The sequence below is a fragment of the Cryptotermes secundus genome, unplaced genomic scaffold, assembly GCF_002891405.2.
Source record: "Cryptotermes secundus unplaced genomic scaffold, Csec_1.0 scaffold295, whole genome shotgun sequence".
NCBI lineage: Eukaryota > Metazoa > Arthropoda > Insecta > Blattodea > Kalotermitidae > Cryptotermes > Cryptotermes secundus.
In genome coordinates this window covers 558,776-582,910 of record NW_019729213.1, presented here as the reverse complement: position 1 = coordinate 582,910, position 24,135 = coordinate 558,776, and the positions used below count along the sequence as shown (strand labels likewise).

Sequence of the window (24,135 nt, the reverse complement as noted above, 5' to 3'; positions counted from 1 at the left end):
TTCCCATCGCGGCGGCCCGGGTTCAAACCCGGGTCTGGTCAAGTGGGATTTGTGGTGAACAAAGTGGCACTGGGGTAGGTTTTCTCCGAGTACTTCGGTTTCCCCTGCCAATCTCCATTCCACCAAATTCTCCATTATCATAATCACCCGAGGCAGGTACAATAGGCCAGTCAGTGTCCGCCGTGCCGAATGGACCAAACTGTACTCCACCCCCTACTATGAGAATTAAAAAAAAAAAGTAGGTACATACGATACAGAGTGAGACGTCACTCAAAACAACTGACGTCCCATTTAGTGCATGGACTTTCCACTGAATGAGCACACAAATCATGGGAATGTAGCATTTAATCACACCAAATCAAACAAAAACATGTAGTAACATTATATTTTATTAATCTGGTCATCTCATGACGTAAGACCTTGACCTGACGTGGTCAGTGCAGGCAGGTACGTGTGTGAGCACTGTTACGTAACATCTTGATTCTGTTTGCGGAAGTATATTACGAAACTTATCTGTCCGGTGTAACCATACGGCTGTGTGTGAGAAGGGGAAGCCTAGAGGTTCGAAAATGATGTTCATATGCGTCCTGCATCGACCACTTAGGGTAACTCCGAAACCCATAACCTGAAAGCTACTGGAAGACGTGCGTAAAATTATCAGAACCTGTTTGCAACGTAATGCAATTCAACTGCAGGACTCTACGGGTCTTCGGCATTTAAGATTAAAATTACCAACTTGTTCGTTTCATCTTAGTCACATGACGCCCGAATATAAACTAGGTTTTTAAACTCAGAAAGTTACTTAAGCGGAAATGCATCTGACTTGTGCCAGGATCGAAACTCGGCTGGGAAGCGACTACTTTTCTATTGTTTTTTTGTTTTTGTTTTTTCCTCACTCTCTTCAGGCAAATGACTGAATAATACTTCAGGCCACGACCACTTCCTTCCGCATAGTTTTCAGATATTATTCATTGATCTTCCTCTAACTGAACGCTATGTAGTCTGGGATACTGCTGGTATTGTCAAATAAACAATATATAAGTAAATATACTGTAGGTGTCCAGCGGTAACGGATACGCACGCAACAATACAGGTACTGCTGGAAATAGTGTTTTATACTCCGTTCGTGCAAAGCGGTTATAAGGACGACAGCTGAAGTAAGAATAGTTCAGTTGGAAGGGAGCCGCCGTTCAGAGAGGACCTGAACAGGAGAGCAGAGGAAGAGTCATTTTTAGCAGCCGTTACCAGGCAACTACTACTGAAGACATTATGGGCTGGAAAAGAATTGTAAAGTGTGGAAATTAACAACAACAAATTCAATAATCTATTTTCTTCTTCGCTGCATTAACACGATTATCAAAATAAATTAAAAGTTATTCGTTTTAGTAAGTTTACTTTTAAAGTACCCCGAAATGAAGAGCTAAATCCCTGGATAATATTTTTTTTATTCCTATATCCACAAAGTTACAATCACTAAGCATTTTCATTAGTTCAGTATAGGTCCTTTAAGACTAGTCCGGGCCAAGGACGAGCACTTTCTTTTTTATGGATTATTTAAAGATGTTCTTTGTACCAGCCGATGACAGTGGCCGCGCGGTCTAAGGAATGAACCATCTTCGCCCGCTTGAAAACTGAGATCGTGGGTTCAAATCCCACTCAAGGCATGGATGTCTGTGTGCATTTATTCTGTTTGTGCTCTCCTGTATAGGCCTTGTCACGGGCTGATCCCCCGTCCAAGGAGTCCTATGACTGTGTATAAAATCAAGAAACTGAAAAATCGGCCAAGGTCCAACAAACGGCTTTAAAGTCACAATAAGTTAGTACTAGTCCGATAGGGGAATGACTGATGATTTGAACAAGATTTGAAAGGAAGCGGTGGTGGCCTATTCGTGATAATATTCTGGAACTTGGATGAAGAAAACAGTCAAGAAACTCAGGACGTGCCGTGTTCCGGGAAAGAGTCGAACCGAGGAGATACCGAACACAACCTTAGAGCGTTACGTTCACTCGGCACGTAAGCTTTCGGTGTAATAATTGCTAAGGGGTACTAACCAAAGCTTCCATTAAAGAAATCACATCACTTTCCAAAAATGCTGCTTTATTGCACGTGTGTAACAACTAACAAAAATAATACTTGCTTTATTGTATTACTTGTGTGTAGTGTGTCCTTTATTGTTTGTGTAGTTTTGTGTGCTGTTTTCTTTGACCGTGGCGTGTTATTTTGTGTGATGTGTTTGTGTTGTGTCTTACTGTAGTACCACTGCCACCGGGTAAAAAACCACATGCAGTTAAAATAAATAATAATAATAATAATATTCTTGTGTATTATTGAGAAATGAGCAATTAAATATGTTACAACGGACGAAATTTTGTATGACACTTCAAGCACACGAACCAGTTTGATGTTATGGGTGTAATAACACCACGCTAGACCATTTTATCAGTAGAACACTTAATTTCCTTTGACGCACACAATTACTGTCATTTGTCTAGATAAGGTCTATGCATAACCTCCTTGGTCACTCCATTACTGACGTATGTGATATACTGACAGGTGAGGAAATATTGTTGCTTATTGAGCTCCCTAAGCCTAATTAAATACGCAGCGGGGTCCTCGTTAAAATACTGGCAGAGATCTAGTCCGACACAGCATGTATTTAATTTAACCTTATTGTAACATAAAGGGGCACGCGGTAGCGTAGTTGATTGAGGCACTATGCTACAAGCCGGAAGGTCGCGGGTTCGAATCCCGATGAGGTGGATTTTTTAATTGACCTAATCATTCCAGCCGCAATAAGGCTCTGGGGTCGACTCAGCCTCTAACAGAAATGAGTATCAGGAATATTCCTGGGAGTGAAGGGCGGCCGACGCGTAAGGCTGACAACCTCACCGCCATCTGTGAGCCGATTGTCTAGAGAAAATATGGGAACCTCGACCCCTCACAACCCTATGGGCCTCCACAGCCTATTACAGGGTTAGCTTTACTTCACNATGATTCATGTGTATTTTGGCCTTCGGCTTTATATGCAATGTGAAAGAGTGTGCAGAACCAATGTCCCAGTGTGAATCGATTCCTCACGCATGACGGGTCGCTTATTCAAACAGAAACTGATTTCACTACACTGAATTTCAAAGTCATTAACATTCACATATATAACAGTGTAACTCAGAATCAAAGTGTTGCACAAATCCTCGGAATTTCATGTAAGGAGTGAATCTGAAATTAGGTAACGTTAATTGAACTGAAGGGAAGGAAGTATTGCAAGAGGGTGTGCTTTGAAGCTGAATATATTTTTCTTTATCATTCATCAGTAAATCTGGGCACGCGGTAGCGTAGTTGTTTTAGGCACTATGCTACAAGCCGGAAGGTCGCGGGATCGAATCATGATGAGGTGGACTATTTTCAATTTACCTAATCCTTCCAGCCGCACTACAGTCCTGGGGTCGACCCAGTCTCTAACAGGAATGGGTATCGGGAATCTTCCTGGGGGTGATGGGCGGCCGACGCGTAAGGCTGACAACCTTACCGCCATCTGTGAGCCGATTATCTGGAGATAATGTGGGAGTCTCGGCGTCTCACAACCCTATGGGCCTCCACGACCTGTTACAGGGATAGCTTTACTTTTACCATAGTTTTATCGCACGTTTTACGTCCTTTGACAGAAAGTTCCATTTTATGGTATACTATCCACTTCTTACGACAATCTTTCTTATTATTGTCCTGATATCTGTTATTCATAGCTTTTCCCTGTATCTTCATGATATAATGTATCTGATCCGTTATTTTGTATCCTGCGGTCACTCGGCGCCCTCTTCATTCTACCCCTACAAAGAATACATACATTTGATTACCCTAACACACTCCTAGGACCGCCTCTGTGGTCTAGTTGTCAGAGTTCCTGGCTTCAAATCCAGAGGTCCCAGGTGCGATTCCCGGCGCGACCAGATTTTATGAGAACTACGTAGTGGGTCCGGAACGGGGTCCACTCAGCCTCGTGAGGATAACTGAGGAGCTATTTCGAAGAAATAGCGGCTCCGGTTTAGAAAATCGAGATTAATGGCCGTAGGGATCCGTTGCGCTGACCACGCGACACCCTCTATCCCATAAAGTTGGCATTAACTTCGTGACAAGCGGCGGTCGCTCGGTCGGTATAGTTCTCTTGCGGATTACAGGCCGCGGAGTTAAAGAAATATAACTGAGTCACACTGGACGAAGGTGTCATTAATCATCCTATTATAATTAAATTTAGTTCCAAGTATCTGGCGAACAGTAAAAATTATGATGCTCTTTTTATGTGAGCTTCTCTGAAAGTTCCCGGAAATTTTTGAATGAATCAGAACGTCCTCCCAACTGTCTCCTTCTGCTTATCACCCGAAAATGTGGGAAGCTGAGCTGTTACCGCGAAGGCGAAAGATGAAGATGATAATACAATTTTTTATCGCATTACTAAGGATCTTGTTTTCTTCTTCCTTATGTGGATCCAAAGCCAGTAATTTCTCGCTCATATGCGGTTATAACCAGCAAAAGTACGAAGGATGTAGATTTTCCACGCCATCACTGACATGTGTGAAATAAGTTGTGACCTTCAATGATTTCTTGAGCACTTAGGCCCCTTCAGTTAGTAGGCTCATAAAAATGTAGGGTGTCAGTTCTAAACAATACACGTCATAAATCTCGCGCATTTCCTTCTAAATCCTAGTGGAATTAATGAAACTGAGAACTGTATGTATGAACTACTGAAAGTCGTATATATTTCTTCAATTCTTTTGTTTGCAGAGATCTTGTGTCAATTACCACAAAGTAAGAAATAACAAGCGTAATTACAATGCAAAGAAATTCACCGCGGTCGTAATGCGATTTATGGTTTTCTTCCGTGACTCTGCTCATCTGTAGCCTAGAGAACAGTGTCACTGTTTCTCATCACACATTAAACGTGTTTCTATCGCTCAAAATATATGCAGCGTAAACGTGATATCGGAATCTTTCATATTCAATTTAAGAATTATTTTAAATGCGTGCTCCAACATTTTAAGAAAAAAAAAACAGTCTGTATAGCGATGGTGTAGGGGCTGGGGTTCGATTTTCAGTGAAGGAAAGCGGTTTTCTTTACTCCACACTGTCCAGACCGGCTGTGGGGGACACCCAGCCTCCTATCCAGTGGGTACCGTGGGCATTTTCGCAGGAGGTAAAGCGGCAGGAGCGTGAAGCTGACCCCTCACCACTATGTAGAGTACAAGCTGAGAATAATGAACTATGTCTGCACTCCGCTATATGTTTCCATGCTTAAGTAAGCACTGGGGCTTTACTTTCTCACTGCATTCTGAGAACTTAGCTTCTTGGCTTGTGTTATTATAACAAAATTGAACAGCTAAAAAGACACATACCCAGCAGGCCCAGCAGTATAACACACAGATTTCTAAATGTGAGCAATTTTTTACTTGTGTCCATAATGGAAAATCAAACGTGTCACCAGCAACTCTTCCTCTGATGATAGTAACCGAACCATCATTGCAGCTGAGCGCGTTATACATGCAAGCCCTACACCAAGGCAGTATATAAAACATTCGACATTTTTATACGAAATATTTTTCGTGTATACAAAAGCAAGCCGCCTGACATGGTTTACATTCCAAAGGCCGAATGCTGACTTCCAGAGGGGCCGTCCATGTTGTAGTTTTCGTGATCTACCCCAGCCACTTCGATTATATATATATGTACATATTGTCACGCGTATTAATGAAATATAGAGGGGGTTTGCATTGGTGAATCGATTTATTGGATACTCAAAATTCCTAAGTACAAGTAATTATAACACTCTGAAGATTGATGTAACTATAACACATAATTGAAGCCTTCAACAGCTGCTTACAATAGCCGTTGCTAGGTAACAGATCCCAACAATGGCTAGGCCTTTACAATGTCTTCACTATCCGTTTCCTGGCAACGGATTTTAACACACGAGCTATCACTTCGAATCACTAGGCAGTCTTCTTGCCATTTCCTTTCAAATCACCTCCGAATGCCGAAGCTCCGGAACTTTACTCAATTCCCCAATCTAACCTAGTCAAAGTCAAAGTCACATTGCGACTGGCGATCAGTCAGTCAGTAAGTCTTGGTATCGAGCACCCTCCTGGGGCTCATGACCAGATATTTATTACTACTCGACTGTTACGGTCTTGTTTCTGTGGGGCGCCCTCTCTGACGAGAGGACGGGTCTGTCTTTTGTATATGCTGCTGGCCCTTGCCAGCGCACTAGTCCCTTGGGACTTGAGACCATACATTACTGTCTCAAATTTGAGACTTCCCTTTTCGTCGCCTCCTACGACTCGCAGGGTCACGGTGGAGGTATTCAACCCCGCCTCCACACGGGGTCTCCATTTAATCTAGCTGTAACAGACCCTCGTTATATAGCCACGGCACGGACCACATAGAAAACCTCTTCCATTATTGTAGAAACGCATATATTACAAAACTGCCCAGCAACCAGTCTCGACGCGTAATATTATAACAATACGTCACAATATATACACGTATAAAGAGCAGACTTGAGTAGCGGTAACCCTGCAGACTTACATCTGTAAGGCGTTCAGTTCGAATCTTGGGACACCGCTTGTCGTTCTTTCCCTTAGTTTCTCTATGAAAACGCTAAGATTACTATCTCGATCAGGCCATGACCACTTCTTTCTAAATCATTTCTAATCTATTCTTCATCTTATCGATCTACGCTAGGTAACGATAATACAGAAATAAACAATAAAAGAGAAAATGCAGACAAAATGTTATAAAATGACATACGACTGGCACCTTTCTTATCCTTCTCATGGTTCATTTTCCTTCGAAAGTACAGCAGTTTCCAATCACACAAGGACCGTGTTTGCATCGTCCGCACAAGTCACGTGGGCGTTAACACTGTGCCATGCGATGACACTGTTTGACTGGCCGGGCGGTTTAACAGTTAAACAAACAACCGGAAGCTTCTGTCCTAAATGTATGGTTTCAGGAAAATACGTGTAAATCACGTACACTGGAGATATGTAGGCACAATTCAGTGGGCGGGTTAATGATTTAATAAAACTCTTTAACGACCCTGCATTGTCTATTAAATGTGGAGGGAATGCTGACACATCTGTCGCATTTCGCAACTGTGACCTTGGCGACACATCCGCATGTCAACGTAACTTGAGTTTTGTGAATGGCCCCTGCCTACGCCCACAGTCGGTAATTAAAAATTTTCACAATTTTCAGAGTTAAAAACTAATTTCTGAAATCCGTTCATCCGGCATCATTTTTTTTTTCTTTTTCTGGCTAGCGACAGTGACGACAACACGCGGACAATTCCAGAAGCTTCTCGCATACCCTGCACGCAACTATCTCTGCTTGCGAAGCATGCACGATTATTTGATACGCGAAGACTCCAAATGAAGGACCTAACTTGTAACGGTTGGGAGGCAGAGGGGAAGGGAACGCCTGAAGACGCTGAGGGTCGTGTGTGACGTCATCTCTTCTTGAGATCTTGCAATTGGATTTCTTGGTGGCTGCTGGAGGTAGAGGAACATTTCTTACTTGTCTGGGGGCGTTCTTGTAGGTCACGTGAGCAGAGGAAGGAGCTCCCAACACTGACAGTCTGCAGCCTGTTTTCTTGTCTTCAGTTTTTACCCCTCGAGGCAGAATTTCGTGGCGCTAGGTACAGACTGGTAGTTCAGGTAGTGGTGGTAATGTCCACTCCTTGCTCCCCTTTACAGTAGCGTATTCTCGATCTTTAGAAAGCAGTTCTTGTCTTTAGTTGTCTTCAAAGCACAGACAAGCCAGGTTGAGTTTCACTGGACTTGTAAATAAGTTCGTTTGTAATTAATAGTCGAGTGCAAAGAAGAAAAGCAATTTCTCAGTTTAATTATCGATAAATAGGTTCATATATTTTTCACATTCAGAGAAAGTTCAGGTGTTAGTGATTTCAGTCTTTCTTCCAGACCAGACCAGACCAGACCATACCAGCTACCTGGTATGCATTGCGGAAGGTTACAACATATCAGAGTACAGCTACCTCCCTAGATAAATTACTTGTCACTGTACTGTTGTGCCAGGCATCGGTAAGTCCATCTCGAAAAGCCCCATGATTGTGCATTGCTGAGGTTCGCGACTACAGGTCGGGAGCGAGAGAGAGACGATACGTGTTTCTTCAGATAAACCAATCGTCTTGCGACATAGCAAATAGAGGTGTTTGACACAGAAACAAAGTATAGGTTGATTCGAAAATCACAATTATATTGTTAAATGTGACTTAATTTTTGTGTAAACGGTGATTATATACCAAACGTTTCATCGGTAAGAAGTCAACACTAAGTGCAACTTTTATAAACTGTTGGTGCTGGACACACGGTGAAGATCTACATACATATCGTAAGTGACATCTTATTTTAAAATATGTGTTATTACAGACCTCAAACATATATAAAGAGTAATAATAGTGTATTTAGTGTATATACAACAACTCCTTGAACTTGCAGTTTGGTATTAGGCAAACCAATAAAATAAAACACAAAATATAAAGTTAATATAAGTCAATAAAATCTAATTTCTGGACAGTTATTTGCACAGACGTTACGGAGACAGGGTCCAGTCGCCGAAACGTGTTTCCAATAAAAAAAAATTATAACTTTGGAAAAGTTTCCGGAAAATTTATTATTGTATGACGCCAAATATATTTTATTGAGAGAATTTTCTCGAACAACCAGCAATATTTTCGTGATGAAAATGACGGATGTCTCCGGAACGCTCGACTTTCGACTTTGGATTGAGACGGCCGCCACAGGAGAAGATTTTATCACTTTTAGTTTCAGTAAATCTTCAAGACTTAAAATATATTTCTCTTCTATATAATGTGTCGATTTTACAGCAGAAAGAATAGGCTATGTACGAGATAAACAGATCCCAATCTTTCTCTATACATCTCATCAACTTTAGTTTCATGCATCGTTATATGCACGGAAGAGGGAACAAAAAATTTAAGTTTCATATAGAAGAGACAGAATTATCATTTCTTATTTTCGTTAGATAACTTGTATTTAAATCAACACAGAATTTTCTGATTTAATCTACATAATATATTGATTAAGAAATTCGAAGAAACTTGGCAAGTAATTGTCAGAATCAGCAACATTTAATAAAAAAAGTAGAGCTATCCTTAGAAAAGGTCCTAGTGGCCCATAGGGCTGTGAAACGTCGAGGATCCTGCATTTTCCAAACAATCGGTTCACAGAACTCTGTCCGGCCGCCCTTTACCCACCCCCCGGAAGATTCCTGGTACTTATTTCTATTAAGAGCTGAGTCGATTCCAGGGCCATAGTGTCGCTGGAAGGATTAGGTCGATTGAAAAATCGAATGACCTCTTCGAGAACTGAACCCACACTCTTTCGGCTTTTAGCACAGTGCCTCAACCAATTACGCTACCGCGTGCCCCCAGCCATATTTAATATGCATAGTAAGTTATCACTTTTAAATAATCAAATATAACTCTGTTGAAATCGCTCGTCTATTTTATCACGATAGGAAATGTGATATACATTACTGGAACTCAAAACAAGAACGTCGAGCAACTCAGCCCTTCTCCCTTTCTGCCAGGGCTTTTACCTAGATTGCCCTGGAAACCTTCTGTCCTTAAAATATACAAATTATACTCGAAGCTGCTCTTTTGGCATGCGAGTAAACGATGGTGTCTTCTGTATCATAACAGCGCTGAAGAAGCTGCGATTCAGAAATAGAATTAGTGATAAAAGAAAGGTAAATCTATCCCTGTAAGAGACTGCGGAGGCCCATATGGTTGTGAGACGTCGAGGTCCCCACATTTTCTTGACAATCGGCTTAGTAAATCAAGTGGTATATGATTTTAATCAACCGTTCATAGTTAGCAATAGGCGCCAATAAATCATGGATGCCGGTTGGCAACGATAACACGACGCAGTAAAGACGAAATAATATTAATGTAAAAATCAAAAACCTGCTAATATACGAGTATATGTATTTCATTTCAATGTAGTCATTTAGAGACGCTCTCAGTAACTGAAGTTATATATCATCGAATGCTCAGTAGATACCGAATAGTAAAGTGGAAAGGATGTAGCAGGAAATGATCCTGGTATAATTCAAAGCAACGTTCCGGAATTGGCCTGGAGGAACTGAAGAAAACAAAGAGGAAACTATTAGGACAGCTGATGTCACGGCGGAGATTCGAAACGGGTACTTCCTGAATACAAATCAAAAGTATTACGGTTCGAGGGAAAACGTCCGTTATAAATTTAAAATTTCGGTTTTCATTGTCATGCATATTGTAAAACTGTGGGCCTGCACTAGCATTGTTTTGTAACAATACAGGCATCAACTCTAGTAATTATTTTCTGCTAGTTTAAATTTACTTTAATGACAAAGTTGATAATGGGCAGGTAACTTTTCAAGTAACTGGGATGCATATTTTGTATAAAGTTATCATTCGATTAAGGAGCCGGGAAGCGCAGTAGGTATAGCGATCGGCTACGGGCTGGATGGCCGAAGGGTCGAAGTTCGGCTCCCGCTTAGGCCAAAGTTTTTCTCCAATCAATTCATCCAGACCGGTTCTGGGGCCCACCCAGCCTCCTATCCAATGGGTACCGAGGACTCCTTCCCCGAGGGTAAAGCTACCGGGGAGTCACCTCCAACTAGTAATGAGGACGAGAATACGTGGATCTATACATCCACTTCCCCATACGTCTTCATGGCGTAGCGCTTAATTACTTAAGCATAGGGACCACTTTATTTTATCTCTGCATTAACGCTCAGAAGTTGTGCGCCAGGCCTGAGAAGGCCTGCATCATATTACAGCCTTGAGCACCGGTTCGTGATATCCAGCATCAGATGTATCGGAAGTCTTGACACGAATGTCGTCTTATATGTTTATATGACTATATTTAAGCGTGTAAGGAAAAAGATACTATCACACTAAGTCAGTCAAGTGACTAAACGACCGGTGTTCAATCCCCGGTAGGGGGCAAGATTCATCACCACATCTGCACCAACTATGAGAGTCCATCCAGCCAGTATCGAGGACAGGTTATACGAGAATAAGGTGGCCAGAGCATGAAACAGACCGCTATCCCCCCATTGATAGTCTTGGTTAAGAGCGCGTAGATCTGTCCCTAAACTTTGCTATGATTTTTAACAGCTCGATGTTTAAGCACATGTGACAATTTAATTTCTGTATCCTGTATACATACGAAATCATAATTTTTCCTGTTGTTTTATATGGATGTGAAAGTTGGTCTCTGACATTAAGAGAGGAACATAGACTGAGGGTGTTAGAGAACAGGGTGTTGAGAATATTTGAACCGAAGAGAGATGAAGTGAAGGGAGGTCGGAGAAAACTACATAATTAGGAACTTCATAACTTGTACTCTTCTCCAAGTATAATTAGAATGATCAAGAAGGATGAGATGAGTAGGGAATGTAGCACGAATGGGGTTAGAAGAGGAATGCATATAGGATATTGGTGGGAAAGCCAGAAGGAAAGAGACCATTGGGAAGACCAAGGCGTAGGTGGGTGGACAATATTAAAATGGATCTTAGAGAGATAGGATGGGATGGTATGGATTGGAATGATCTGGCTCAGGTTAGGGACCAGTGGAGGACTCTTTTGAACACGGTAATGAAATTTCTGGCTCCATAAAATATTGGGAAGTTCCTGAGTAGCTGCACAATTGGCAGCTTCTCAAGAAGGGCTCAGTTCCATGAGTGAGTGAGGGAATTATTTAGTGAGGGTACGTGATTTAATAAGGACAAAACAGTATTCAAGCACTGGCTACATGATGTTAGCAGGCAAGCAAATTTCGCATCGATCATAGCACGATGCATGGTGAGACTTAAGTCGGTATTGCAGGCGCCGAGAGTTGGTGCCAGGTTGAAAAGTTACAGTGGTCTTAGATAGAAACGTCATCATAAGTGCGTCTTGCAAGCGAAATATTGCGAGTCACTGTATTCTGCGACAAAACAAGGAGATCATAAAGTACTGTAATTGTGTAAAATATAAATAATTTACAATTGCTGATATTTTTTGTTGTTTAATGGATTTCTGTATCTGTACTATGTATATAGCGCTGAATAGTAGAATGATTGATAAATAATGAATTGGAAGGGACTTTAAAGGAAGTTATCGTGGCGTAATCAAGGTACTGCCATGTAATTATCCTGAAGGAACTGAGAAATACCATGTACAATGAGATGAGCTACGTCCCAGCTGTGTTTCGAACCGAGCACCTCTCGAATACAAATCTTAAGCGTTACCGTTATCCAAACCAATCTGGTAATGGATGGTATCACAAATGCCCCTTGCCCACCATGGCGATGGTAGAGTGCATGGACACAGCTCCCTATAATTAATCAATCCCCCGGCACTACAGTCCACGAAGGGCCCCGGCCTATCTTACAGCTTTCATCCATTCTTCCCTATCCAAGGGCCGCCTCCTCCAGCCTCGAAGTGCAAGGGCTTCCGGATCCTTGGTGACATCATCCAACAATCTCTTTCTCGGCCTGCCAGGTTTCCTCCTGCACCCAGGATGCTGATCAGAAATGTTCCTGGGAACTCCACCCTCCTGCATCCCCACCACATGAACCTAGTCCAAGCTCAACATAGAGCTTACAGACCTAGTCATTTTCCTAATGCGCACTCCCCATGTTCGCAGACTGCGAGATCTTGTGAAAGACCTTCCTCTTCCGCACTCGAAGCCGGTTCTTGTAAGGGTCCGCGTTTCGCATCCATGTAGCACCACTGGATGAATAATGACACGGTACACAGTGAGCTTTAGTTTTCTAGAGCAGCTCCCTATAATGCCTAATAAAATTATGCTCACTCAGAGACGCCGAAATAATTTAATTTTCCACTACTAAACAGGATCAGGGGGCACGTGGTAGCGTAGTTGGTTGAGGCACTATGCTACAAGCCGGAAGGTTTCGGGTTCAAATCCCGATAAGGTCATTGGATTTTTTCAAGTGACCTAATTCTTCCAGCCACACTATGGCCCTTGGGTCGACTCAGCCTCTAACAGTAATGAGTACCAGGAATTAATTAAATAATTTTCCTGGGGAGTAAAGCGTGGCCGGTGCGTAAGGCTGACAACNAAACCGTTAGTTGGACAAACCCTTCTGCAATTCTCAGAATCACTTTTCCTGCAGCCTGCTAATTTATGTCTACGTGAGACTTCTTGTCTTCTGGTCTGTTGGAAAATTGTCTCTACAAAAAATATTTCTACTAAAATTTTAATATTGATTTTAATATCAATTAGCTCTAAAAGTTGAGGGGCCGTACTTTGTGGCTATGGGGGCCGCATGTTTGACATGGCTGGTCTAGATAATGTGGGACCCTCAACGTCTCACAACCCTATGGGCCTTCACGGCCTGTTACAGGGATGGCTTTACTCTTTACTTTTTTACTTACACAGGATCAGAATCCAGAAGTAAATATCAAGGAAAATGCATAGAGATCGCCGTAAAACGTGAATTCATGTATTATATATTTATATCTTATGAATTATTTATATTTTAGAGTGTACGGCCCCAACAGTTTCATTTTTGGCTCAATTTTAATTTGTATCACTTTATCAAATATTTACTACAGATTCACAAGACTGTGGGAGACGGAAGACAACTAACAGCGCGTCAAGATTCGTCAGAAATATGTGTCATTTTCATTCGACAGCTTCCAAAATCTAATTCTGTTTCATATCTCTTCTCAGTGGTTCATACTCGCTTTAAAAATGTAATAAACTAAAATAAATTTCTTTGTGTACCAAGCAAGCCAACGTGTATATTTAGCGTAGTATGCAATTTACTGAACATTACTTCTCAAGGTCATGCGGCGTGGGAACGTCAATTGGATTCAAGCAACACGAAATATGGTCCAGTGGTGGGATTTTTTAATTACGATAACAAATTTACGGGACCCATAAAAGGCAAATAATTTTGCAACCAGCTGATTTCAGGTTCTAAAGAACTTAAAGTCATGCAGTTAATAATTTCATGACGAGATATATGCTTTTATTCATTTCTATTAAGTTCTAAATTAGATAGACGTGATTTACTCCATTGTTGACGCTAGTTAGACACTATTAGTTTTTTGTTACTAGTTCTTCTTTCTATTCCATGCCGTGGGGTCATGGACCTGGTTATGTGTTTGGTTTCGTGGCATAAATTTCTACAGATCTATCTATCCTGGTTCCACGCTTGTATGTGTTTGCAACAATTTGTTATGAAAATTTTTCTTATTAGCTCTCATGGACTTAGCCTGGTCTCAGGTGTTTATAATTTTCATGTTTTGTGACATTGGTTTGTCCAGTGATTGAGGCTAGCTCTTTCCAACGGACCCAATAGAATAGGTGTTCCCCTTTTCCTTCACCTGAGGACGGAAACAGATCCAGTTTCAGAAACGTCGTGTTTTTGTTATCTTAAAAACCAAGACGATGGATAAAGTCCAGAAACCCAATATATCACTATAATTTTACAGCTGTAATGGGAGAAGAATTCGACATTGTTCTTTGATTCTCAGCGACGAACCCAGCAAAAGCTGCAAGCGTGTCACTTGGCATAGTTAACCGTCACTTCCTAAGTAAAGGCTGTCACACAACTTCAATGAAGGCCACAACAACTTATCCGAGCTCCAGCTATTTATACATATTTTTAAATGTTTGCGCTCCATATTTCTGTAGTACGATCGGAAAGAAGCATTATATCATAACAAACTAATTAACTCCAAGAAGCTGAATCCTTCTTGAGAAACCATCAATTCTGCAGTTACTCCAGTGCTTAGCGGCCTCCGTAGTCTAGGGGTAATGTTCCCACCTCATGACTCAAGGTACGCGGGTTCAAACACGGCGGAAAAATTCAGGGAACAAGTCCTCCGGGAGGGACTTTAAGCCGTGGGTCCCGTGTCGTAGATTTACGGCACGTAAAAGATCCTCATGTCTCTAGGAGACCTCTGAGCAAAATTAGGCAAAATGTTTCCCGCCCAAGTAGTTTCAAATGCCTCCGGTAGATGGGGAAGTTATCGGGTACAAATGCCAGTAGAGGGCCTACCTCGCTGGTAGAAAGGGGAGAGTTATCGGGTACCACTTCCAGTAGAGGGCCGACCTCGCTGGCAGTAAGGGGAGATAGCGGGCACCAGTATCGGTAGGGGAGGGCGAAAGTAGAATTAGAGGGGGACGTACAATAGACTATTAGTCGCGGTGCATGGGGAAACCCACCCCCTCTGTACTGAATAACTGGATACTCCAGTGCTTCCCAAAATTTTTACGGAATCCAAAGGTTCATTATCGTGTTTACAAGAGCTCTCCACTGGTCCCTAACCTGAGCCAGATCAATTCAGTCCATACTATCCTATCCTACCTCTCTAAGATCCATCTTAATATTAGCCACCCACCTACGCCTTGGTCTTCTTAGTTGTCTCTTTCCTTCTTGTTTTCACACCGATATCCTATATGCATTCCATTTCTCCCCATTCGTGTTACATGCACTGCCCATTGCATCCTCCTTGATTTGGTCACCATAAGTCTGTCATTTGTAGTATGAATACTTTGGCATACAAAGACCGATCAATTTGATTGAAGCGTAAAAATACTGAGATGCCAGTTTCGAATTTGAACCGAGTCACAGATTAGCCTACGATTTTTCGTGGTTTTTCCTAGTCCTTCTAACAAATACTGATTGTAACACCCCATATTAAGCTACGACACCCTTCATCAATATAATTAAAAAAATATTTTTTATTAATCATTTTGATATTCGAAGCCACAATCAGAGTTATTAAATAAACAAAACAAAAATAGATAAAAAGACATTGGCTTTACAAGACTGATAGCTTGTTAGTTGAGCGAAAGTAAGTGATTTCGAAATTTAGTATTCCATCCTCAGAACTTCGTAAGATTCTATCTCTCCAACTACCTACAGACGGACGTACACATGGAACCTGATAGACATCTTTCGCTTTGACCAATAATGGAACTACGTATATAATGCAGGCGAGGATCCGTAAATTTGCTTATCTCTTTCTTCTTCTTCTTCTTCTTCTTCTTCTTCTTCTTCTTCTTCTTCTTCTTCTTCTTCTTCCCGTGCGGCAGACAGCCACGTGCGATCAAACCCCTCACATTTTCCGTGTTTCCGAATTGCATTTAAAGACATGTGTAGGGTCTGAGTTTCTCACAGCGGCGATTGGGAAGAGCACTATCTTCTGGGATACAACGCCGTGTAGTCCGTTAAAAGTCAACCGACGTTTCGGAGGAATATATCGTCTCCATCTTCAGGGTCGAAGGATAAGCCGAGCAAGAAACCAGTGTAGAATTAAGTGACAAGCAGAAACCTGAAGATGGAGGCGATGCTCCTCTCAAACATCGGTTGACTTTGAACGCACTACACGGCGTCATAACCCAGAAGACAGAATTTGTCATCTAGTAAGACTATTTGAACGAAGGATCGGCCTGTCTCATGCAACACAAACATGTAAAAACGCCGACATGCATCCATGCGCTCAGTGGAATTCGAACCCACGACCCCAATGTTCGATAGGTATACCGCGTTTACTGAGTTCGGAACCTATATTACGTAGGCTCTGATTACCATGGGCCTTGTCAGGATATAGTGAGTGCACTCCTCACTCATCAGGAAAGGATTCACGAACTGTATGCATTACAACAGTTTCTAGACATACATTCGCGCGTTCTTTTCACTTTACCGTTGTCTGAAACATCTGCATATCGGACGTGACAACATTACCAATGTTACGAAACTCTCTGGCAAGGTCGGCCAGTCATCTCGAACATGCCAGGTGGTCTGTCTACCAGGCGCTTACAACTTCTCCTACACAACACTGCCACAATTTAGAAATTATTAATCGTCGGTTATAGTATATATGCAGAAGGTCTGTAATTTTTCCGCTCTACCTCCATCATCATCATCATCATCACCGCTGTTATTACGGCCCCTTACTGCCGCGGCCTCGAAATACCTGCAATAGCTATGAATAGATTGAATTAGAAACCATGAAAAAAAGACAAGATCCTCCAACTTGGGGTTGGTCCTAGAGCAGAACTCCCAGTAACATAACAGTTCCACTACAAAACCTCTATAAAGACCTCGGAATCTGTATGGATTCCCTGGAACCTACGCGATTTTTAATATTTTAGTGGTCGGCTCAGCCCCTAAGAGAAATCTTCCTGGGAGGTAAAGGGCAGTCGGCGCGTGAGGCTGACTTCACCTCCATCTATGAACCAAGACTCTAGAAAATGTGGGAGCCTCGACGTCTCACAATCCCATGGACCTGTTACAGGGTTATCTTTAACTTTCTTTTTACTGATTCAGGAACGCACCAAATGGCAGAATATAATTTCAGACGAACTACAAATTAACTTTACCCAATTTTTACCAGTCAAGCATCCATTATGAGGCATACAGATTTAAAGGAAGGCCTGGGAAATAGGCACAAAACACAGCTTCTTTCACACCACACAATCACACTCCATTACTTAACGTCGAATAAACTCAATGATCACATCGCATGTTACGAACCTCATCAGTACAGCCACTATCAGCGGCTCAACCCAGGGGGCCATCTATCCAAATAAGGATATTATCGTAACAGATTAGATTAGTAATAAATTCAAAATGTAACACTTTTAAAACAGAAGCTCATAAAGGCAAAAAAAAATTAATTTGTCCCTGTCCTTAATTAGTTAAGCACTACGCCATGAAGACACATGGGGAGCGGACCCATAGCTCCGCCGTTCTTGACCTCGGCATTAGATGGAGATGGGTGGTCAGCTTCACGCTCCAGCTGCTTCACCCTCGGGGAAAGAGCCACCGGTATCTGTTGGATAGGAGGCTGTGTGGGCCTCAGAGCCGGTCCGACACAAAACATACAGAACTACTGTGTTTTTGGATTTTTACATCGTCCGTTATTCTAAAAAATAGAAAACACGACGTTTCGGAAACTGGATATGCTTCCGTCCTCAGGTGAGAGGGGAAGGCACCTACTCAGTCTGGCCCCTTAGAAAGAGCTAATCTCAATCACTGGACTGAGATTAGCTCTTTCTAAGGGGCCCAACTGAGTAGGTGTCTTCCCCCTCCTTCACCTGAGGGCTCAAACATATCCAGTTTCCGAAACGTCGTGTTTTCTATTTTCTAGAATAACGGACGATGGAAAAAGTCCAAAAACCAAGTAATTCTGTGTTATACACTATCGTCACAGCTCTTCAGAATCCAGAAGACACATAGTATGTTACAAACCTCCATCTGCTAAGGACGTTTAGGGACATTCTCTGCAGTTACCACTTCCATCTTCAGAGTAACTCTACTTCCTGCGTGTTTATATTCTTGCTGGACATATTCTTCGACCCTGAAGATGGAGGCAGTACTGAAAGTCGGTAAACATCTACCATACTACAAGGCGTCACATTAAAAAAGATAGTACGTTACAGCTTAACTAGATTTCGAAAATATAAAGCCAATTTCAGAGGGACTTCCTCCAACTGTCAAGGTTTTGACAAGTTATGCATGGAAACAGCGAAATCGGGAAATTCCTGTTCCGTGCTGTAAGGAGAAAGTCATTCATTACAAAATTGTGGAATGAAAACATCACCGCGGATATAAGTCACAGAAAATCAGTATTAAAACACTTTCGCTTTTGAGCAAGGTGACCAGAAATTCATTAAAAAAAAAAAAAGAAACAATTACCTTGATGAAGCATTACATCAACTCGCGAATCCTGCAGAGTGACGCCCACATGGCTTGTCCTTAACCTGAATAACCTAAACACGCTACTCCTTCTTCTTCTTCTTCTTCTTCTTCTTCTTCATTCGATGCTGACCTTAACAGGAATTCAGTCAGTTAAGTTATCGGAAAGTGCCTGCCAAAGAGTTCAGGCTACAAACGGATTGCACCAGGAGCGTTTAAAATTTCTCTGTTTAACTCTGACTCTACTGCCAGCTCAAAAAAGTTTAATTGTTTCTTGCATCCTGTTGTGTATTTAATCAATATTAGAGTTAATTTTACCGACCACACAACACGTTTTTTATTTACTGTCACACTATATGTTTCGACCTCAAGAGGTCATCCTCAGGTGTACGAACACAGTTGCACAATCACACGCAATCACATTCGTTTTTCCACTTATTTTGATCCTGTATCCTGAACAGAATCAAAATAAGTGGAAAAACGAATGTGATTGCGTGTGATTGTGCAACTGTGTTCGTTGTATCCTGAACAGAATCAAAATAAGTGGAAAAACGAATGTGATTGCGTGTGATTGTGCAACTGTGTTCGTACACCTGAGGATGACCTCTTGAGGTCGAAACATGTAGTGTGACAGTAAATAAAAAACGTGTTGTGTGGTCGGTAAATTTAACTCTAATATTCAAAAAAGTTTGCAATAACAACAGTTCATTATTTCGGTCTTCCTTAATAAAAGCTGTAGACCTGCTGAAATAACGACTTTGTTTATTTATGAAAATATTATGAGTATGTTTAATACTGAATGCCACATAGTGACAGCTTGCTGCATTGGAAATGATGTAGAAACAGCGTCTGCCGTATAAACGAATGATTCTCGTCTATAAAACTGATATGAGTTGAGAAAACAGCACGAATTTATTATATAGGTACTATTAAATTCCTGATGAGTAATTTTATTCAAAAAAATTTCTATTTATAGCAAAGAAGTCTTGGGAAATTATATATTCTATAGTACACATCCATATGTTTATATAATATAAATTTATATTATAAATTGCGCATTAAATTACAAATAAATATATTTGGGAACGACAGCAACAAATCAAATTTGATTCAGGAGAAAATTAAGAGGTGAATGAACTCAAGTAATGCTTGCTACCATTCAGCGAACAACCGTTTATCTTCTCGTCTGCTGTATAAAAACATAAAAATTAGAATATACAAAACTATAAGTTTGTCTGTGATTCTGTATGGGTGTGGAACTTAGTATCTGACATTAAGGGAGGAACATAGACTGAGGATGTTTGAGAAGAGAGTGTTGAGGGGAATATTTGGAACGAAGAGAGATGAAGTGACGGGAGGTTGAAGAAAACTGCACAATGAGGAGCTTCATAACTTGTACTCTTCGCCTAATATAATCAGAATGATCAAGTCAAGGAGGATGAGAAGGTCAGGGCATGCAGCACGAATGGGGGAGAAGAGAAATTCATATAGGATTTTGGTGGGAAGGCCAGAAGGAAGGAGGACACTAGGAAGACGTAGATGTAGATGGGAGGATAATATTAAGATGGATCTTAGAGAGATAGGATACGATGGTATGGACTGAATTAATCTGGCTCGAGATAGTTTCTTGCTTGGCTTATTCTTCGGCCCTGAAAATTGAGGCGGAATGTTCCTCCTAAACGTCTGTTCAATTCGAAACGGCTACATGGCCTTATCCTATGCCAGAAGGCAGAAGTCTTCATAAGAACAGCTGTGAGAACCCCAAATCCTGCAAAAAAAAATGTGGACTTGCATCCATTTCTTAAAATTCTGCGATCAAAATTCTCTCTATAACATGTGTGCGTATTAAAACACTAATTAACGATCGTATTTTTGTAATACTAGTGGGATGGGACTAAGTCCCTTGTACTGCGGCCACTTCTGGCCTATTGTACCAGCCCCAGATGATAGGTAAGGGTGATTGTGGAGCAATTGGTGGAATGAAGATTGGCAGGGGAAACCGAAATACTCGGAGAAAACCTGTCCCAGTGCCACTTTGTCCACCACAAATCCCACATGACCAGACCCGGGATCGAACCCAGGCCGCCGCGGTGGGAAGCCAGCGACTAACGATTGCATCAATAGTATCTACTTAAAACAGTGACTGCACCGAACCCTTCGCCCACAACATCCGACTCGCGGACCGCAGACTGCCACCTCTGATACACATCAATGACTGTTTATTATTGTGACAGTCCTTGATCCTTGTTACGTTTCATTATGTCACCCAATTTCATGTACCGTATCGCCTCACTGAGATCATGAGAATTACAGAGCCAATTTTCAACTGTGCAGTCAATGTTTTGTGACCACCTTCGATGTTGGTTGTTTCGTGGGATATGTGACCATACGCTACCTCAAAAACCGCTTATAGTCAATCGAGATCAGAAGATGATTATGAAACAGTGAAGTGAAAAGGAGTTCTTAGTTTGTTTGCATATAATATATTGAAGTTTGCTTGAAGGAACTGAGGAAAAATCATTAAAAAAATTGCGTAAAAATCGCCATTGCTCTGACCGAAGCTTGAAAAGAGTGCATACGGAATACAAACTAAAACTGTTGCCTGTTAATCCGAAACCAATCTCATATAAAACATTAACTTCAGATCTACTTCAACACCAGATACGTGTGCGAAGGTAAGCAAATATTAAAACAGTTTTGTATATCATATTTTGAAAAAAAAAATCATAAAACATGTAGACTTCATTTCTTTTTTTTAACTTCATATTTAACAGCGCTGTCGGTATCACGCCGATGATACGATGATCAGTGAACAGTGCAGCAGTAGGTAGACTGAGAACTGGCAGGGGAAACCTAGGTTCTCGGCGAAATAAGCCAAGTGCCACTATGTCAACCACAAATCCTAAATGACTTAAACTGGGATGGAACCCGGACCGCCGCGGTACGAGGCCGGTGTCTAACACGACCTTTATTTACTTATGCTTTTCTACGCATCTGTTCAAGCGTCCCACAATTGTTCTTATTACATCGGAAAGAAAAGTGTTCTATTTGGGATTAAGCTTTTCTTACCTAAGTTTCCCACTTTTCTTAACGTCTCGCCCAACGCTTAACACTTACATCGCATATCGACACTAATTTTTATAACCGGTATACATAACAATAATAATAATAATCATCGACAAAACAATTTTTGGTCCATAGCCTTCCTTAGAAGATTCTGATAGATTTTCCATTCCGTCGTAAATTAGAACTTCCGGTTTTCACTTCTTTGTATTTCGCAACAGGATTATTTTCTTACAGAGCAAGGTCGACAGCCTTGCGTCCAACCCCAACCTGGAGGACCATGTTCCTGTATGGACATGGTGGCCCACTTATACCTGGAGTCATCGGGGTTTCCTTTTCGTGGCCTTGTACGACACACAGGGCTATAGTGGAGGTGTTCTAACCCGCCTCCACACGGGACGGTATAAATAATCAATTAGTCTTTACCGCAATATGTCGCCCCCTACCCCAAGACTTCGCATATTTTATTGTTTACTTCCGTCACAGACAGCACAGAATCTCATTCGAAGTTTGCCCGTTGCAATCCCGTAAGGATGAAGGTAAGAAGGGCAAGACTAATCAGTTTTAAAATAGCTTTTACCTGTCTTCAGATAACTAGTCATTGCAATATCTTTATCGGCGCCTGATGGCACACTGTGTTCTCTAGCGAACACATTCTTCCTAAGGCTCTGTTCTACCTGCTCTGAAAGGGCAGTTGAACCTAAGAGCGACAAGGTCACTACACAGAAAGTTACTTACCACTTCGTAATTTAGTAGATATTTATGTTACTGAGTTGCGTAACGTGAGTACAATGCATCGACAACCGCAACGGTTTCTTGATAAATTCTTCACCGAATGTTGTATTTTTTGCTGGAAAACCCGGAGAGGAAGCTTCATGAAATTTGAGATACTCACGGAGGGAATTACGAAGATTCCTATGTGACTTTTCAGGTTGCCAAGTAGATAACCATGAAGATTTCTATCTTTTGGAATGTGACGTCATGTATTCTGGTAGATATTTATCAACATTTCGGAGAAACACGCTGCTTCCATCCTCATAGTTTAATAAAAATAAGACAGTGACTTCATTAAGATGAATCTTCTACCCTGATGATGCAGGTATCAGTTTCGGCTGAAAAGTCTGTAAATAGTATCACATCCCAGAAGACACTAGGCTTCGCGGGAAACGAAACTGTTAAGACGAGAACATGCTGTTGAAGTCAAATCGATTACGTTTGTGGAACTATAAGGGCGTGTATGGAGAACTAAAGGCCCTGGAAGCAGGATAATGTCACGTGTAGGGTGGTACGCGCGACAAAAAGACGGGTCCGGATAATTGGATGGGTTGGCCATGTGGACTGCGTTCATGTAGCTCAGGACAGCAACCGGTGGCGTACTCTTATCGACACAATAATGCACTTTTATGGTTTCATAAAAAGCGAGAAATCCTTTAACTAGCTAAACGACTATTAGCTTCTGACGCAGAATTCTGATCCATGGAGTCAGTAGTTAGTTAGTAACAGATTTAACCATGTGACGTAAATTCTGGGCAATAATTAGTCAAACATATGAGGCTTTCTTGTTACATCGTTGAAGAAATTTCTTGCTTCAAAACACTGTCATCAAATAATCTTTAAGGATGGTATACGAAGATTTATTAATATTATGAATTAAACTGAATTAATGCTACGTACACATCAAAAGACCGTAAGGTGAACATATTCGTATTTTTTAAAGAAAGAAGTCAAAAATGTGCTGACAGAATGCAGTTTATTACAAAATTTCATACAAAAAATCAATAGATCACGCTGATATTAAGGATTAAATAATATGATTAATAGAAAGATGGAATCAGAACTTTTATAAGGAAATTACAGTACCACTATAAAGTCTTTTTTATGCGAGCGATATTTCTACGTCGTCAATGAACTGGTAACAGATTTTAAGATCCAAAGTCCTATTATTGTGTCCTCTGCCTAACTCTTCAGAACAAACATCTCATGTGAGGAACGAGGACCCAGCTTTCTCTGGTATATTTTTGCATTAAAACTTTCTAAAAATGTTTATTTCCATTCCGACGTAAAAGGGAACAAGTGGGACACGCGGCAGGGTAGTTGGTTGAGACACTATGCCACAAAGCGGAAGGTTGCCGTTTCTATTCCCGACGAGGTCACGGGATTTTTTAACTGAGCTTATCCTTCCAGCAGCATGTGGACGGAAAGACAGAGAGACAGATAGGCAGAGATCGCCATTCTGTCATTAATGCACTTCATTCAGTATAAAGGACGCATATAGATAAATAGGAATATCTCAGATTGGTAACAGTTTCCGTTCGGAACCCTCAGATATTTTG

General features: G+C 41.3%; 1 protein-coding gene across 2 annotated transcripts in view; it reads left to right on the top strand.

Annotated features, from left to right (window-relative positions):
* Positions 1–24,135, top strand: part of LOC111865411 (UNC93-like protein) — a 139,991-nt gene that overhangs the window by 26,648 nt on the left and 89,208 nt on the right. Inside the window, exon 1 of one of the 2 annotated variants that reach the window (XM_023853420.2) lies at positions 7,435–8,398. The exons of the other annotated variant lie outside the window; for it this stretch is intronic. The gene's annotated coding sequence lies outside the window, so the exon portion shown is untranslated. Of the gene's footprint in view, positions 1–7,434; positions 8,399–24,135 lie in introns of those variants that run through there. 2 annotated transcript variants of the gene reach the window in all.